We start from the raw sequence: 19,642 nt of genomic DNA, 5'->3' as shown, positions 1-19,642 counted from the left end.
GTCAACAACTCCAGTGCAGCTCTATCAGCCCTTTTGATTTCTAGTTCTAGGTTATTTCATATTTCCCTCTAGTCCCTTCCCTCATCCAATGTTATAACTATTGTAACAGATTTGCGTTCTACAGAAGGAAGCAGACAACATCACTGAACAATAGACATGGAGATTTTGAACTGCATTGTAGTTTTTCAGCTAGATTCTAATCTGTATGCTTAAAATCTTGCTGCTTCGTTTAAACACAGGTAATCAATCCAAAGCAAAATCACTGGCCCAATTCAAAAGTAAATATACCAAATGAATAATCTGAAATTGCATGAATATTTATCCTGATGTTTTTCACCCTCGGCATGCTATCACAACCAGTAACCAATTGGTTATTGTTTCCCATTCTATTCCAAAAAGGATTCTATGATTAATAAATTTAGAACAAGCCAGTCTCTTAAATCACAGTGTGAAGATCTTTTAAGATACTGATTTGTTTCAAAACGGGTGACAACTGAGCTTCTGACGGCAATGTAATGAATCACAGTTTGCCAAGAAGTAGAGAAAGAAGGGAAAGCATACACTACATTCATTAGTATCTTCCATTAGACAATTTCTGATATCTTTTTTTTTTTGGGGGGGGGGGGGAGAGCAAGATTCTGGAGCATGTTATGGCCTCCTAGCTCCTGATGTTCCAGGATGTAGAACCTAGATCCATTTCCGTGTGGCTTCAGGCATGTTTATTGGATAGAAGAAAGACCTTTGGTCATCTGAATAGAAGACCTATGTCAGGAACTGGACAGGGGGAATGTATCCCACTAGTTCTGTTGGATCTCTGAGCGGCTTTTGATACTAAGGCATCCTTCTGGGCCACATTTTCACTGTTTTACTGTGGCTTTAGTCCTTCCTGTAGGGATATACTCAGAAGGTGATTCTGGGAAATTTCTGTTCAACACCCTGGTCACTGATCTGCAATGTTCCTCAGTTTTGTCCCCTATGTTGCTTATCTGCTGGGAAAGGCTCTCTGTGTGCTCTACACTCTCCTTTTTTCATTTAATTCCAGGAAAGCTGTTTGATTACTAAACCAGTGTCTGGTGTAAGTACTGGACTGCACGAGGGTGATGAAATTAAATTTTACTCTAGAGAACACAGCGCTTTTCCTGTTCATTTGGAAGACAGATCAGGGGAAAACAATTCAACCTATACTCTCCCTGAAATCTTAAATTTTTAGCTAAGGTGAACAATGAGTATGCAAGCCCAGGTTTCAGCAGTGGCCAGGAATATATTTGCAGAATTAAAACTACTGCATTGGTTGTCCATTCCTAGAGATGTCAGATCTGGCCACAGTCTTTGAGAAATTACCTTTCTGTAATCAAACCAGAGAATACATCAATTTCTGATGAATCTATCAGTTTTGACAACAATTTCTCCATAGTGAGTAGTGTTGAATTCTTCCGTCTTAGTGCATACAACAGTCTTGCTGCTGTTGCCACATAAGTAATTTCCCATGACTATTTTCTGGGCATATAGTTCTAAAATCCATATTCTGTATTTCTCTTTTTAGAACTCCACAAAAATTGTAGAACTCTTCTCCAGTCCATCTCAAGTTATTTTCTTCTTACAGGCTTTTTTCAATGTCCAACTTTCACAACCATAGCTCGAAATTAGAAATACAATGGCATTGATCATTTAATTGACCAAATTTTGATAGCGATTCAATATAAAAGCTCAGAATCACTGCTTCTAACACATCAAACATGTGGCTAACTTTGTATATACATTTAATAGACTAGAAAGGCCCCAAAAAGCATATTTCTGGTGGTAGAAGTTGGTTCTACCAATTAAACTGGAAGCAAATATCCATTATTACTTCTTCCTGACTCTTCAGTATTGAAAACTTAGCATAGCAAGACAAAACCAATAAAATGGAAGCAACAGTTATTTACTCACAAGTCTATGAAGTCAATTGACATCTTTCATCAACCAATGGCTGATACCAAATGAGAGACTCCCCCTGGGCACACAGAGGACTGGGCAACTTGGAAGGCGCTGAACAGACTGCGCTCTGGCACCACGAGATGCAGAGCCAACCTTTGGAAATGGGGCTACAAAGTGGAATCCTCGACATGAGAGTGCAGAGAGGAGCAAACCACTGACCACCTGCTGCAATGCAACCTGAGCCCTGCCACATGCACAATGGAGGACCTTCTTGCAGCAACACCAGAAGCACTCCAAGTGGCCAGATACTAGTCAAAGGACATTTAATCAACTACCAAACTCACAAATTTTGTATTTTGTCTGTTTGTTTGTTTGCTTTGTTCTGTTAGAAATGTAATATAATTTGACTGGTTGTCCTGACACGACAAATAAATAAATAACCTGTAAGTGTCCAAAGTAAATTTGATAGCAATTCCAGAAAGAAAAGCAAATAAATGGTTGGTGGATGCCCTTGGTTTATATCCTCAGACTCAAAAAACGAAAACCCATCCAGCAATATTATACCAAGGATGCCCTGGGCATACCCATACATTAAACAGCTAGCGCTAAATGACATAGGGCTTGATGGATATAAGTGAATTTGTTGTCAGAATGACTTGCAAACTTGTCACAATGTACTAACAAGAGTTCTATCAGAAATCATATTAGTCCAAATCCCAAAGACCCAGAACAACTCAGAAAAGCTTTAATGGATAACAATGAGAAGATGCAATGGTTAAAAAGAAAAATTAGTTCCATCACTGCCACAAAATAAACTTGATAAAGTCTCATACATGCCTAATACAATCACTTTTCCTCCATCCATGCTCCAACCATCTCAGAACTCATTTCATTTCCCCAACTCAGATCAAGCAATAAGGAGGAAAATGGGCTCTGCAAAACAGGAGAAAATGCTCAGGAGTAATCATATTGGTTGCCCAGGTCATCTTCATATACTTCGGAGAGACAAACATTTTGATAGAAACACTAACTAAACTAGCTGAAAAATTCCCCAGATTTTAGAAATCCACTAGTCTCCAGAGCATCAGCGCCCCTCCCCCAACACCAACGGCCACTCTGGGGCCAGAATAAAGAAGGGGAGCCGGGAAAACATTGCCATCTTGTCCCCTGTGACATCATTGCCCCTCCCCCAACACCAACGGCCACTCTGGGGCCAGAATTGTTTTTATACTATGTCTTGAATTTTGTTGTTCCTATGTTGTACACCGCTGTGAGTCGCCCCTGGGCTGAGAACAGCGGTATATAAGCAAAGTAAAGAAGAAGAAGAAGAAGAGCAGATTGTCCAAATAGATTTCCTATTTCTGCAAAAGATACTAGTTACTGCATATCTAAATATCAATAAAAAGTAGTAAAGCCATGACAAGACAATTAGCCAAACCACCTCCAGAAATTACACTTATTATCTCTAAATATCTGTTTATAAAGATAAATTTTGATATGCATACATTGGATGAATCTCTATTCCTTTTTGTCCGCTTTATTGGTAAAGTGTTAGCAATCAATCCCTCTGCTTCCCATGACATTCCACAATCTCCAAAAAGGCCAAACATATTGTTTCTACTATATGCAATGAGAATAAACTAGTAACACTTGGAGAAATAACCTCCTTGGCCACCCCATAAATATCCACATCTAAGAACCAAAGGATTTTTTTTTTCAAAAAAGGGCATATTTACTTTTTTAAAAAAGTTGTATTTCATTTACCTGCTTGACAACATTCCAAAATCAAACATATTTATGAATCAGAAAGACACGCACCACAAAAGAAGGTAGTATACTTTGCTTCGGGGGAGGGGGGGTTAATGTACCACATTAACAAAGTAGAAAAATTTGGGGGGGTGGTGGTGTTAAAACTTTTTTTTAGAAATCATGAAGAGTAATTCCATAACACAACAACATTTTTAATACAGTCCAAAGACCCTAATACAGTCCAAAGGTATAAGATACAAGGTATGCAAGGTTAGTAAGGCCACAAATAGCAAAAAAAAAAAATGTTTTTTCTAACCTGAAAAATTTTTGGTGGGTTGACTTATGCACAGGTCATATCAAAATTCATAATTTCATTCACCAAACCTTTCATTGACTTACATATATATATATGGTCGATTTATACATGAGTATATACAGTAATTCAATCTTAGTTTCAATGCTGAGTTCTGGCACATGTAAATATAGGTAACAGACTAGTGTTGAAAATCATACTGGAGATAGAATAGAAATGAAATGTACTAAATAGAGCACTCCAGATTCCCTGACATTCATAGGGCTTAAAGACAGAATGTGGAACTAGACATCTCTTTTTTTCGTGGGAAAGCAAGAGACAGGAATACATTCAGGTTATTACAATGGATTTGACCTTGGGCATTTTTCCCTTTCAATTTTTTACATACATGTAGCATCTCTCATATTACGGAAAACAAAGTGAAAAAAATACTGGACCCTACATACATTCTTCCACTCTGGAAAAAGCACTGCAGGGTGTAGTGCTGGATTACCATTTCCACGTAAAAGTAAGGCTCACGATGTGCCAGATACACAAAAATGAATTCCTGAATTATATAAAATAGCTGACTAGCAAATCAAATTTATGACAATAAAAAGACGGCCAAAATAGACTGAATATACTCTTCAGAGACTAAGGACTTAACAGGGGGAATCAAAAAATGAAGCTATGTGACTACACAATATTATGCATACGATCTCACGTGCAGAAGACTTTTAATTCAGGTATGAAAACAGTATCAGAGCAGTAACAGTAGGGACATCAGAAACAATGACAGAAATAAAACAAGCTGATGGTATCTAACCATAAACCTTCACAATTTGCTCAGAGAACGTCTTCCAAAGGCACTATGGGGAAAAGGAATAAAAAGAGTAACTGAACTGTTTCAGTTTTTCAGAGGATATTATTCCATACAGATAAAAAGTGATCTGAGAGATGAGAAAGTTCTTCAGAAACCACCAAAGGCAGACAAGTGGGACTCAAAATGAATCTGAAATAAGCAGACATGCAGAAGACTGATCTGCATACATGAAAGCATCACTGAACAAGAAAATGATTATAATCTCATCGTGGATACAGCCTCCACGGATCAGATAGAACCAATTACAGATTAGGAAAGTCTTCTATTGAAAAGGAAACAATCTACAGGAGGAAATATTTACATATGCCTTTTTCAACACATGAGGTGTTCTCCAGTGAAACTAAAGAATGTCAAGATTCAGAGAGACTCAAAATTTTTGAGTTAAGGATCATTCTCAATATTGATGATGTCAAATCATTGAGTGCAACAGGACTTACTCCTTGGTAAAGTATAATAAGGCTGCAGTCAAATAGTCTTCAAACTTCAAATATATAGAATACACCAAAGGAATCTTCCAAGGCCAGAGAGGCAGATGGCAAAAACAGAAGAACAGTCTGCCTCAGGGGAGTGTGCTTGCGCCATCAATGTCTACTATTTACACAAATGATCAGCCACTGCCAGAAGGGACAGAGAGTTTCATCTATGCTGACGATAGTGCCATCACTGCCCAAGCAGAGAGCTTTGAAATGGTTGAACAGAAACTCCCCAAAGCTTTAGGTGCTCTTACAAGGAAAACCAGCTGATTCCTAATCCACCTAAAACACAGACGTGTGCTTTTCACCTTAAGAACAGACAAGCATCTCAAGCTCTGAGGATTACCTGGGAAAGAATCCCAGTGGAGCACTGTGGCACACCCAAATACTTGGGAGTTACCCTGGACCGTGCTCTGACTTACAAGAAGCACTGATTAACTATCAAGCAAAAACTGGGCGCTAGGAATAATATCATACGAAACCTGACTGGCACAACCTGGGGATCACAAACAGACACAGTGAAGACATCTGCCCTTGAGCTTTGCTATTCTGTTGCTGAAAACACATGCCCAGTGTGGAACACATCTCACCACGTTAAAACAGTGGATGTGGATCTTAATGAGACATGCCACATTATCACAGGATGTCTATGCCCCACACCACTGGAGAAATTATATTGTTTAGCCGGTATTGCACCACCTGACATCCGTTGGGAAGTAGCAGCCAACAATGAAAGGACCAAGGCAGTGAAATCTCCGGTCCAGCCCTGTTTGGATATCAGCCAGCATGCTAACCCCTTAAATCAAAAAATAGTTTTCTAAAATCTACAGAGATACTCAAAGGAACATATCAGCAAACTAGAGTCCAAATGTGGCAGGCTAAAATCCGGAACCTCAAGCCATGACTGATACCGAATGAGAAACCCCTTCCTGGGCACACAGAAGACTGGGCAACTTGGAAGGCGCTGAACAAACTGCGCTATGGTACCACGGGATGCAAAGCCAACCTTAAGAAATGGGGCCACAAAAGAGTTCACAACATGCAAGTGTGGAGAAGAGCTAACCGCAGACCACCTACTACAATGCAGTCTGAGCCGTGCCACATGTGCAATGGAGGATCTTCTTATAGCAACACCAGAGGCACTCCAAGTGGCCAGCTACTGGTCAAACGACATTTAGTATAATGCCAAGTTTTTCAACTTTGTGTTTTTAAATACATTACAACTATACCCTCAGTTCACTTTTGACATGATAAATTAATACCAAAGGAATATTTAATTATCCAAGATTCATTTTGGATGATTCAGAACAGAAAGTCAGAAATAAAGTAATGGAACCATTTCCCAGTCTATGCATGATTGCCATAACTAACAAATAATTTGCATAATAAGCAACCTAGGTTACTCAGATACAGAAAATTGGAATACAGCAATATTACTGATGGCAGACATGTTGCACAACCGTATGGGTAGGACCAATCACAAGATCCTCACACAACAAGCATTCTAGCTAAAGGGTTGTGAACAGAGATGCAACAGTGTTTTTGTTTAAAAAGTTAACAAGCCTTTATAATTCGAATTACAACCCAGAACAGATTCATTCCACCAACAAGGAACCCATCAGCCAGCATGGCCTATAGCACCACAGTATTTATAAGAAGACCTTTATAATGATCTGATTAAGTGGTACACCAATATTAAAACTGGACCTCTTGTAGGCTTCTTTTTTTCTCAAGACACCAAACAATTAATACTATTTTTATAAGCTTGCTACATCTAATAAGAATGGCTATAAACTCAAGGCATGTGTTGTACATCCAGGTGTTTTTATAAGTTGATGTGAACACCAAAGATGAATTTTCAGCTACTCATTTCAAAGCATATGAACTTTTGCCCCCTAAAAAATGAAAACTAAAAGAGGTGCCTGGAGTTTGGCACATGATCAGACTGTTCCATCACTATCTATCAATATCAAAAACTGTAGATGCCTTGATCTCCAAACACAATAAAATTGAATGAGTAGAGGAAGAGGGAAGAGGGTCCAAGTGAGAATGAGTTAAGAGGTTTCACATGTCACAAGAAGATTGAACATAAGCACAACAGTCTGACTACTTGCCTCTTTAAGCTACTGCTCTGTTCTTTTCTGTTTGGGTAATCTCTTTAGTTCACTTTGCACAAATAGCACAACCTCTCTTCCTTCACAGGCAGTGCAAATAGCAGAAAATGGAATTTAAACGTTGGAATAAAATAATTGTGGGCCATGGGCTATAATTTGATTTCATGCTTTACAACAAAATGAAATAGCATTTCCTTGAATGTATTTTTTTAAATGTGCTTTTTACCATGTTAGGATTTCCTCTGGCACAGAAGAGAAAATGTGCTGTTCTCAAGTATCACTCCTATTTGGGGGCAAAGCTGTTTTAATATGCACTTCCCATTCTGGGGAAGAGGAAATTCTTCAATTAATAAACCGGGTGGACTGAGGCGAGTTTTAAAAGATTTAATCAATTTCATCTGCACTTAGGATAAAAAGACTGACTATTCTACTTCGCTCCCCCTACATAGTAAACTTAAAAAAAGAATCATAAACTAAATATTTTATTTTAAATTCTTTGAGGTCAGTATCTCCTGTTTCAGGAAATATTGTCTGTTTCATGCAGTGAGTATGAAACTTCCCCTTACCACTCCTTCTTAACTTTTTTTTTTTTTTTTGGCTTTAAATCCCTATTCAGAAGTACATAAATTATTCCCCATTTCATATATAGTAACACCTTGGGAGATACTGCAAGCTGGACAGGATTTTTTTTAGGTACCTTGGGGAAGCTGACAAAGTGAAGAAAGAAGATTTTTCCAGGATATGTAAACCTTCATTATTCTTCACAAAAGGGAGGGAGGCAACAGTGCATGACCTATACATGGGGAGAAAAAACTATTCCATAAACCAATGCAAATCGTGTACCAAAACCGGATACCAGAGGTTTAGACAGACAACATTTTGAAAAGAAACAGGAACTCCCAGTGTGATTCCAGCATCCCATAAGCATTTTGCAGCATGCTGTTCCATATGGAAGGTGTCACTAAATCCTAATGGTTGGAAATATGCCGTAAAGAACAGAGAATCAGTCATTCCTTAATTTCTCTGTTGCTTTCAATGAAAGCCTAACTTTAATTTCATTAGTAGTTGACATATTGGTTTAGAGAAACATTTGAACAGAGAATAGCATATATGGACATCATGTATAAATTGAGATCAGGTTTTGGAGCCAAAAATGTAGATGTATATATGACTGAGGATAAGTCAAGGGTCAGTTCACAAATATGGGAAAGTACCAGTGATGATTCATGTGGCTCTCCACCCATGGCCGCCACTACCAATTTTCCGACCAGGCATTGAAAAAGGCCAAAGCCGCACCACACTGGAGAAAGTGGAGGTAGTTGACACTTTTTTTAGGTTCTTGCCTTAGGTTTTTTTAGGTTCTTGCCTTTCAACATTCTACTCAAAGAAAAGGATAAGTCCTTTTTCAGGCAAGTTTATTTTTTTTATTTACTCTATTTATACCCCGCCTTTCTCTACCCCGAAGGGGACTCAAGGTGGCTTACATAAAAACAATTATTAAATGCATTAAAACACATACAATTAAAATTGAATTAGATTAAAATTAAAAACATATTAAACATTTGAAAACAGTAGTTGAAGTCCAAGCCATAGTCATTCCATATATTTCAGATCTGTTAATTGCACTGCACTATTCTCCAAAGGCCTGATCCCACAGCCAAGTTTTTACCTTTCATCTGAAGGCTAAGTGTTATGGTACAGTACTCACACTGACCTATGGATATGTCAGGTTTAGGGAATTGAGTGTTTTGTTTTTTTACTATTTACGTGAGCACATAGGATATGTAGTATTCAAACTTATAAACTGGTTATTCTAGACAACTCAATGTCGTGACTTACTGTAGTTTTCTAGGCACCCCCCAAGATAATCTTGTTGACTTAACTCAATGCATAAAAATCACACAGATCACCCCCTCAAAACATGTTAGCATCTTCTTTCATCGAACCATCTATCTATGGTGTGGTATATTGTAAGAATATTGGCCCTGGATTGAAGAAATCAAGTTTTAAATCCCTAATGAGTCATAAAGGTCACTTACTAAACTTAGGGCTAGTTATTTAATTACACCCTACCTATATTGCAAAAATAAAAGTCAAAAGGAATCATGTATTTCTCTTGTGCTCCTTGAAGGGTGGGTTATAAATGTGATAGAGACATGCCATAAATGCTTGTCAGAAGCAGAACCAGAACCCAATCTCTGGCTATTCAGATAATAGGGACGGGAGTAAATGCACACTAGTGAGTGAACTATCATTCATGCAAAGGCTCTGATTCCCTTTCTCCTCTTCCAAGGAATCTGTTGTTAGGTTGCCATAAGTTAAATATATATCACCATCTTTTTTATAGAATCTATTACATTATTACACTCCATACATACATAAAATGCTTCTTGCATAAATTCATCATCCATAAGATGCTGCATATTAGTAAATCAAGCTGACCCTAAAGGCATGATGTTGCTGTTCCTCTACAGAAATCTCCTATCTGATGACCTCCTGCATCTCCAGCAACAATTCATACTGTAGTTTACTGAGAGGACCTTTTCACCTCCACTCAGATCCACATAATTGGAAATCCAAAAGTCAATGCACATCATAGATGGTAGAAATAAGTACAACCGGTGCATTACAGTGTAAGTGCTGAATAAGCAATACCAAATGGCAGGTTCTTTACATAGCAATCATGTTTATGTCTTAAGACATCCCTATTCCGAATAGTTTATAACCTAAAATGTCATGTGTATTGCTTCACAGTAGACTTTACAAAATTTTATTTCCAGTAGTTGTAATATATTGTATTGTGCTCCTCACATCTACAAGCCAAAAGCTTCAATGTAACCTTTAGCAGTATCCCTTAAAGGAAAAAACAGTAGACATTAATATCTCCCAGTTTTCACAGATAAATGAGCTATTAGAAAAAAACCAGATAAATCTCAGAGTGGATTCTTGCCAAAGAACAGCAAACAAGCAGGTTACTTTTTTGTTCTCTAACTAGATTGTTACTGCCAAATTATTTCCTTCATTCCCTATTCTGCAGCTGTGTAGGGGAGCAACTCTAGTGCTGGCCTTTCTTATCTCCAGGATCCTCAAACCAACTTTTTTTCTGGCCAAAAAGAGGGTGAACTGCTTCACCACATGTCAAATATATTTCAAATAGATATTCAAATAGACTGTAAGTCTAACATCAACATTAAATAGCATTTTAACAAATGATTTCCACCACCTTTAATTTATGTTTCAGTTGTTCTTGCGGCAAAAGCTAGCATAGTTTGAGCACACTCCAATATGCTGATGATATTGTAATCCTAAACGATTTGGACCCAGGCTATCTAGAAAACTGCATCTCCTTGTACAAACCTGCACGAACTCTTCGATCAGCCAAGGAAGCCCTACTCTCAGTCCCAGAATGTCAGAATGCCAACCAGCAAGGGAGGTGGGGTTAGTTTCTAGGTATATATACCAAGGGCATTAGACAGCATGATTAGAACTGAGTTTTTTGGAGTCTGGCAAGAAGGAAAATAAAAGGCTTTGTTTCTAATGTGTTTTACTTCCAAAAGCTTCCAGGTTCTGACAAGAGTTGCCTTCAAAAATCCTGCAAATCTCTTGGATAGACAGGAGGAAAAACGTCAGTGTTCTGGAAGAAGCAAAGACCACCAGCATTGAAGTGATCATCTTCTGCCATCAACTTTACTGGACCAACCATGTTGTCCGAATGCCTAATCACCATCTCCTGAAGCAGTTACTTTACTCAAGAATGGAAAACAGAATGTCGGTGGACAACAAAAAAGATTTAAAGATGAGCTTTAAACTGTGGTATAAAGACAGGAAAAAATGGGAAGCCCTGGCACTCAAGCATTCTAACTGGAGGACAGCTGTTACGGACTGTGCTACCGATTTTGAAGAGGCACAAATGGAGGGCGAATGGGAGAAATATGTCAGGAGGAATGCATCTCAAAGACACTGGGGAGACTCCTCTTGTGCTGGATCAGAAGTGGAACTGGGGAGGGGGGAGTGGGTGGGAAGGGGGAGTGGGTGGGAGGGAGGGCTTCTTTTTGTACACTGACCCCAGATTTGTACGGAAAACACTGCAAAGATTTGGTTCAACAAAGTCATAGTAATAATAAATAAATAATAAATAAATGAAAATAATAAAAAAAGGAATGCGTGTCAAGCAAATCCTTTCCATCTGAAAATCTGTCCTTATTGTGAAAAACCATGTGAATTCAAAATAGGTCTTCACAGTCCTTTACGCAAACACTCTACCCTTGGAAGACCATCATATGCGGTCATGAATGATTGCCTATGACGATGATGACTTTGGAGACCAGGACAAACCCTCTCTGAAGAAAGTCCATTTTGGCTGAAATACTTGTTGTATAACTTAAAGCTATTTCAAACTTATGACAACTCTAACCTTTAATTTTGCATAAGATCCCTTTGCTGTCCTTTGAAACTGAGAGAGTATGTCTCGTCCAAGGTCACCCAGAATGTTTCCATGACTAAGACAGATTTGGACCCTGGTCTGCAGAGCCATAGTCCAACACTCACATCACATTGGCTCTCCAAAGTAAAAAAAAGTGGTCCCTACACCTGCTGAAATTGTCCACCCCTTCTCGAATGCCATAGAGTAGCCACTAGCCATCAAAGGCCATTAAACAGGCATTTAAAGCTCATAATCTATTCAAAAGTTGGGTCTCAACTAATATAAAAGTTTCACACCATAGGACCAAGTAGAAGTTGGGTCGACGTTCTTAGGGCTTGTTTTGACATGAAGCCTTATGCCACTCTATTGAGACAATTAGTTTGTCTGCCCCTCTCTGGAGTGGTGGTCAGAGGCGGGAACAATTCTTGCTGAGCCTGGGTCTGGGGTGCTGGAGGTAGGAAAGGTTGAGTCAAGGCCCTGATGACCATATGAGTTGAACAAAGTGGGGAGTCCTCGATCTTTCCATCTGACAATGGCTCTACCATCGAGTCCAGTGATGACCAGACAGGTTGGCCTGGCTGGAGAGAAGGAGAGGATCATTGGGAGGAGGCTTGGTCCCTCCTTGACAAAGAAGAGGATGAAGTTTGCTGTACCCTTCTCTTCTTGGCAGCCACTTGAGCTTCTGCAGGAAGCTGCGCTTCTAGTGATTTCCCCAGCATTGGGGGAATTGGTAAGGAAGAAAGTTGTGTTGGTCCCTCTACCTGGGCTGGTCTGGACTCTTTGTGTGCACGTTTGAATGTAGAGAGTGGTGTCACTGTGATCAAACGGGTTGATCATACCAAGGTCATGGAGCTTGAGTTCAAGGGAGGCTGGCTAGCGTTGGGCAACTATGTTGTTCACTGAGGCCCATTGGTCCCAAGGTCGACACTCTGGAAGATTTTGAACCTGTTGACATGTCTGAGAACCTCGAAGGAACTACCAATGGTGCTGAGATCGAGGGGGCATAGATGTTGAGAGGGCTAAGGACTGTTGGTATTAATTATTTATCGTGTCAGGAGCGAACCAAAACAGCTGTATTGCATTAAAAACAAACAAACAAAACACAAAGTTTCAGTCGTGGATTCCACTTTGTAACCCCATTTCTTAAGGTTGGCTCTGCATCTTGTGGTGCCAGAGCACAGTCTGTTTAGCGCCTTCCAAGTCGCCCAGTTTTCTGTGTGCCCAGGAGGGAGTCTCTCATTTGGTACCAAGCGACTCTTAGTATAACAGTGCCTTTAGCCTGGCTACCCTGTGCTGCCTGACTTAGGCCATAAAGGCTTGGCAATGGTGGCAGGAGACAACCTTATGGCCCTCTTCATGGCAAAGTAGGCACTTTGCATAGCTGTCGGAGTCCGTTACCTTCTATGCATGCTGGGTGCTGCGTTTGAAGTGGGTTGTTGACATCTCTATGAAGTTCCAAAGAGAGCTGCGTGGCAAAAAAAAAAAAAGGAACTGGGAAATGCGGAGGCCTTTTATGCCCTGGGAGGAGTGGGTGGGGTTATCACCAAAATTTGAAAGATCACAGCTTGGAACGCTTTCTGCATAGGCACAGTAATTCCATATATGTGCATTCACAAAGACCACAAAGAAAAAATGAATATGCAGATCGGCCCCTATGGGTGTTTTTTAAAATACAATTTATTTTGCCAAAGCAAATGCATTAATAAAAAGAACACACTATAAAATACCAGTTTGCAGAAATAAAATTTAAGAAGAGAACTCTTTATTACAAAAGACCGCAAGAATCTTAATCTAATAATTAACCATGCCATAAGATCATCCTATTCTCTGCCCACATCCATACGTAAATTGCCCTTACTTGATGTTCTGTGTGATCACTACTAACCCTGGCTCATGGGCCTGCTAACCCAAAGAAGCAGATTCCTAAAAAATTCTTGAGATCCCTGAATTAATTCCACACGCTTTAAGGAGCCAATCTTAATAACAAAGTCAACACTGTAATATAAACATAATGCTAGGAAGTTCATAGCGAGGGCATTAAAGCAATATCCATCTACTGTTGTTAAGTCCTGACCTCTGAAGGTCAGAGGAGTAACATATGTAAAAGGGAGGCTGCAGCTATGGTTTACATGAAAAGTAGCCATTGTTAAGACTCATTATATTAGAATCAACAGCCGCTTAAGGAAACTACTTAGCATCATAATTAAATAATAATAATCACATCCGTTTTTTTAAAGAAAATTAAACCAGGATTGGACAACTGGCAGTGCAACTGGCAGTACAAATCCCAGATTTGTTGAGTAAGATATAGAAAGCATAACCAAACTGTCATTTTATCTGTGCCAATTTTATACTCCTGCTCAGTCCTAGGAGGAAAAAATGGTATTGTCTTCCACGGGTTGCAGCTTCCCTCACAGCAAGGCATGTAAATAGTGACAATTGCAGCCAAATGAGCTGTTCTTGCATTGCCAGACACTACAGTTACTACTGTCAAGTTAAAATCCCCACGATGTTGGCATCCCTGAGAAAGTGTCACTTCCAAGCACGATGATCCATGTGAACTTCCACTGCTGTCTAAAAAAATTTAAATGGTAAAAACAGCCATAGTGCGTAATTATTTATTTAGTGTTTCTTTTAGCCTGTTTCAGTAGTAGGGGAAGAGACTACATTTGCCACCATTACCTTGTTTTCAAAGAGCCGTGTGTGGAGCCGGGGAGCTTTACTGACTCTGCCATTCAAGAACAGCGGCAATTAATGCAAAGCCAGCTTTCATCAGGCTACAAGTGCCTGCTTGCTTAACATCAGCTAGATAAAATAAGAAGAAGACAGTGGAGGTCTGATTGAAACCATCACTAGCTGAACGCACTTTTTGCTTCCTGCAAAGGGTAATTCCATTCATGTCACTTTGGGAAGCTAGAAGGTGGCTTCATCAGCTCCATGATCTCTGTTTCTGAAGACTGCCAAGGGTCCCAACAAACTTATCACAGCTTCTACTCCAAGATCAAGGCTTGGGAAAAGATATAAAAGAATTATAGAAAACAAGTAACCATATATATTTATGTACAAATCACGGGCAGGTTTTGAGGCCAAAACTATGAATTTTGATATGACTCATGGATACGTTGAAGGTGATTCTGCAGATAGTGAAAGTACCAGCCTTGCTTCAAGAGCAACAATCTTCTTTGACTAGTGGCAAAGAGTGAGAGATTCATCCACCCTAAGAGAACCATTCTACTTTCTAGACTGGAAAACAGCACTGGTATTTCTTTGGCACTTTCCTTCAAAGGAGTGCTGAGACAGTAAAAGAAGTCGGTGCACCTTTTAGGTTCTCCTGGGAAGGACTAAGCTGTCACCTTTCAACACCCTACTCAGAGAAGGGGACAAGGTACAGTGTTTACACTATCCCATGGATAAATCAACCGAGGTTGGGGGGGGGGGGGAGGGTTGATTTTTTTTACTAAAGTTTCTTGACTTATATATGAGGATATGATGTTCTACCATTAATTAGCATCATCTAGAAGAGCCCTGCTTTGCCACTCCTCCCCAATGTATCAGAAGTATCAGTATGAGCTAAACAGAATTTACCCACCTGTTGCTTGTACCAACTAGTGTTTATTAGGGGGAAAGTTTTTACAATAGGGAAAAGGGGAAAACAGTAAAATGAAACCTCAGGGAAAATCAGGTAGAAAAGAACTTATTCAGAACACTTAGAAATTAAAAAGATGCAGAAAACACAATTCATAGTAAAAGCAAGCCATTTATATTTATAGAAACAGTAAAAAAAATGGCAATCTAGCACTGTTATATTAATTACTTTCTAATGTGCTTTTTTTCATAGGGTTTGTATTAAGAAGTCCAATCACTTAATCTTTAAAATGCAGCCACCTACATTCTCAATTGTAACACTGCTTCCATTCCAAAACCTTGCTTTAGAGATTTTCTGTTGATGGTTCAGAAAAACAAAAACTCAGCACACCTTCTGAAACAGAAAATGTGGCATATTCACAGTAATATAGGATCGCCCTATGGCCTGCGGAGTTGGTACTGAATATTCAATAGAAATGTGATTAGTTCAAGCTTCAGTATTCTTGTTGGGAGGTATTTTGTTTTGGTATCAAGGCCATATGTGCACATGCAGTGCTTTGGAAAATTAAACGTTACTTAGCATTTAACCTTGGGCTTACACATCTGACCATAAATGGCATCTGTGACTCAGTAGATCTTTTTTTAAAAAGAGATCTGAAATGCAAATAGGATGGAAAAGTCTAATTTTATAAAATGCATTGACTTAATTTAAATCAGATTTATGTATATTGTCTGCAAAATTTTCTAATAAATGTGTACAGACAAATAGGATAGACCATGTGTAGTTAATAAATTCTAGGTGAAGTAGTAAGGAAGAATCTCTTGCCCCAAAGTGCTTCCACTTACCACAAAGACCTCCCACCACCACAAGTTAATGTCATCCCAGTGACAAAAAATCCCACATTAGGAAATGCAAAACTCAAGATCCAGCATGAAAGGTGAGGAACTAGAGAATTTCCAAGGTAAGAAATCACTTGAGACTGGCATATAATCTGAGAATGTTTATGGAAGACATTTTTAGTAAGTCTCCTCCAAGTATTAGTGGGTTTAACATTGAACCTAGAGGCCAAGGTTTCAGTGGTGGAAAATATTGGAATAGGGTGATATCCATAAACCCAGGGCATTCAAAGACAGTTTTGCATTACCGTAGAAACTGTCAAAAACTAAATCAACATTTGTCCTAGTAATTCTTCTCAGAAATACTCCTAAAGTCCTCCTGCAAGTTATAGGATGATATCACCAAGATTGAATATGTACAAATATATTTCTATTTTAATATTATGAATAGTTTAATTACGGTATATTTTAATGCTATCCTTTGTATGTTTGAGCAATATTGTACTCGTTTTAAATTGTAAGATGCCTTGAGTTTCAAGTTTTGAAATGGCAAATGTTAAATTAAGTTAACAACAATAATTAACAAAGAAACGTACTGAACAGCTACATAGTCTTTTTTGAGTATTCAGAACACTGCTCATACATTTGCCTGTTTTAGACTATGGTTTAACATTTGAAGCAGTCACAACAGACCTTGACAATTTTCCTCTCTATTTGTTCCTATGAAACAGATGCTAAATAGAAATTTACTCCTTTTGTTTTTGCATTTCGTCTGAACACTGGAAAGCTCTTTGCCTGAAGTACAAAGAAATGTGATCTAAGATTTGATTGGTTTATTAACCATAGTTAGGATAAATTCCAGTTTCTGAAGACACAAAGTAACATTGACCTAAAGGAGACTGAAGTTTGTTGCACACCAGAAGCAGCTTTCAATTTCTAATATACAGAAAAAGCATGTATGAATTCAAAACACATCACAGCTCATTCTTGTTAGCACTAGTTACAAATCAGTATAATATCTAAACCAGGATAAGTATCTCAGAAATCCTTACAATAACCCTTTGAAGTAGATGAATATATTATTCTTATATAGAGAACTGAGACTAAGTTACACAGACTTGCCCAAGGCCAACACTTAAGTTCATGTCCAAAGTAAAATTTAAGTTAAAATGCTACAATGGTATCTGATTAAGTCATTTCATTAATAATAGATTAGGAATCACATAGCCTACAGGCTGTATACAGATTGCATAAGGACCCCATGTCACAAGCTTTGGCCAAAAACTTGGGATCTTCAGTTAAAAAACCCTTTGGCCATAAAGTAGACTAATGGTTCTCAAACTGTACTCCTCCAGATGTTTTGGACTTCAGCTCCCACAATTCCTAACAGCTGGTAAGCTGGCTGGGATTTCTAAAGTTACACGTAGATGAACACAATTTGAGAAACACTAGAATAGACTATTGCTTTCTATTAGATAACAGTCAAAATGTTATTTTGATGGAGGATAAAGATTCCCTCTGCACCACCAAAATGATGCAAGGGGACAGTGCAGAAGATTGGACCTCTAAGAGCTCCTAGGGACCCCAAATTGAAAATGCAAGGCTCCCTAGATGGACCATGTCCATCTCTGCAGCAATTATACTGCTCTTGCCAGTGAAATGGTTCCCTATATTCATGCAGGGTCCCCAGGCCTTCAAAAACTATTTGTTCCAGAGCAAATCTAAGGAGATATGGAGCACCTCAGGAGGAAGGAGAGAATAAAATAGACTTCTACTCCTACATAAATGGCTTTCACTCAGAGCTATCAGCTATTGACATGATGGTTTGTACTTCTCTTTGAAATATTAACTATAATGGGATCAGGTTTTGTGCCTTTTCCACAATTAGAGTATCTAAAATGTATTTTGACCATTGGACCCTGCAAAATTCCTTACAGTATAAACAATTGCACATAAAATTTATATGTAAGAGATTTTGCAGTGGGTAGGAGTCCCCGGTGGCACAGCGGGTTAAACCACTGAGCTGGCAAATTGCTTACTGAAATGTTGCAGGTTTGAATCCTGGGAGCGGCATGAGCTCTTGCTGTTAGCCCCAGCTTCTGCCAACCTAGCAGTTCGAAAACATGCAAATGTGAGTATTTATTTATTTATTTACTGCACTTGTAGACCACCGTTCTCAGCCCTAGGGCGACTCACGGCGGTGTACAACATATAAAAACAAATTACAATATAGGCAATATCACAAACAACAATAACAATATCACTATCAATAATACAATTACACTAAATCATTCGCGACGTCTCATCATAGAATCACAATCCAATCTCGTTATCCATGTTCCGTTCCAATCGTCATTGCCAATTGTTGTAGCACTTAGTCAAACGCCTTCTCAAACAACCACGTCTTTAGTCTCTTGCGGAATGTCATAAGAGAGGGCGCCTGTAGATCAATAGGTACCACTCCAGCGAGAAGGTAACGGCGCTCTATGCTGGCCCAATGACCTTGGAGGTGTCTATGGACAATGGCAGCTCTTCAGCTTAGAAATGAAGATGAGCACCCCCAGAGTCAGATACAACTGGACTTAATGTCAGAGAAAAAGCTTTACCTTTAAGGCATATAATGATTTATTCTAATATAGCAAGAGAAGAGCATATAGATTTCAAAGACTTTAAAAAGAAAAATCCTATAGGAGTACAATGAAAAAGCTCACAAAATGCAATAGGTGTGGTGAAAGGGTTAGTAGCTCCTCACTGACAACACCAAGAAATTTACTTCCTCAGAAACAATATCTGTACTATACTTTGAGGGTTCCAGATCTGCAATATAATAATAATAATAATAATAATAATAATAATAATAATATGTATTTAGATAATCTATATAAATAAAAATGTAATGTTCATTTGTGGGATTAACATAACTCAAAAACCACTGGACGAATTGACGCCAAATTTGGACACAATATATAGTTTATTTGGGGGGGTTACGTCTGTTCTGCTGGGTTTTTGTGTGTTTTTAGGGGTGATGGACACTCATTGGCCTGATAGGTATATTTTGTTCAAATTTGGTGTCAACTCGTCCAGTGGATTTTGAGTTATGTTAATCCCACAAACGAACATTACATTTTTACCTACCTACCTACATACCTACCTACCTACCTACCTATCTATGCAAACACACATATATATACACACACACACACACACACACAACATATATACAGACTGGGCCACAGCAACGCGTGGCAGGGGACGGCTAGTACAATATAAACATTTAGCCTTGAAAGAACAACCTTGTAATATGTGTGACCTTGGAGCAATAAGAAAGAACAACCTTGTAATATGTGTGACCTTGGAGCCTATAAAGCC

General features: G+C 38.8%; 1 protein-coding gene across 1 annotated transcript in view; it reads right to left on the bottom strand.

The window, feature by feature from the left end:
* EEFSEC (eukaryotic elongation factor, selenocysteine-tRNA specific) overlaps nt 1-19,642 on the bottom strand; it is a 177,748-nt gene that overhangs the window by 121,253 nt on the left and 36,853 nt on the right. The window lies entirely within an intron of this gene.

This window comes from Anolis sagrei, chromosome 2 (assembly GCF_037176765.1).
Source record: "Anolis sagrei isolate rAnoSag1 chromosome 2, rAnoSag1.mat, whole genome shotgun sequence".
Classification (NCBI taxonomy): Eukaryota; Metazoa; Chordata; class Lepidosauria; order Squamata; family Dactyloidae; genus Anolis; species Anolis sagrei.
The sequence above is the reverse complement of the archived record's forward strand: the minus strand, read 5'-3'. Positions and strand labels throughout refer to the sequence as shown.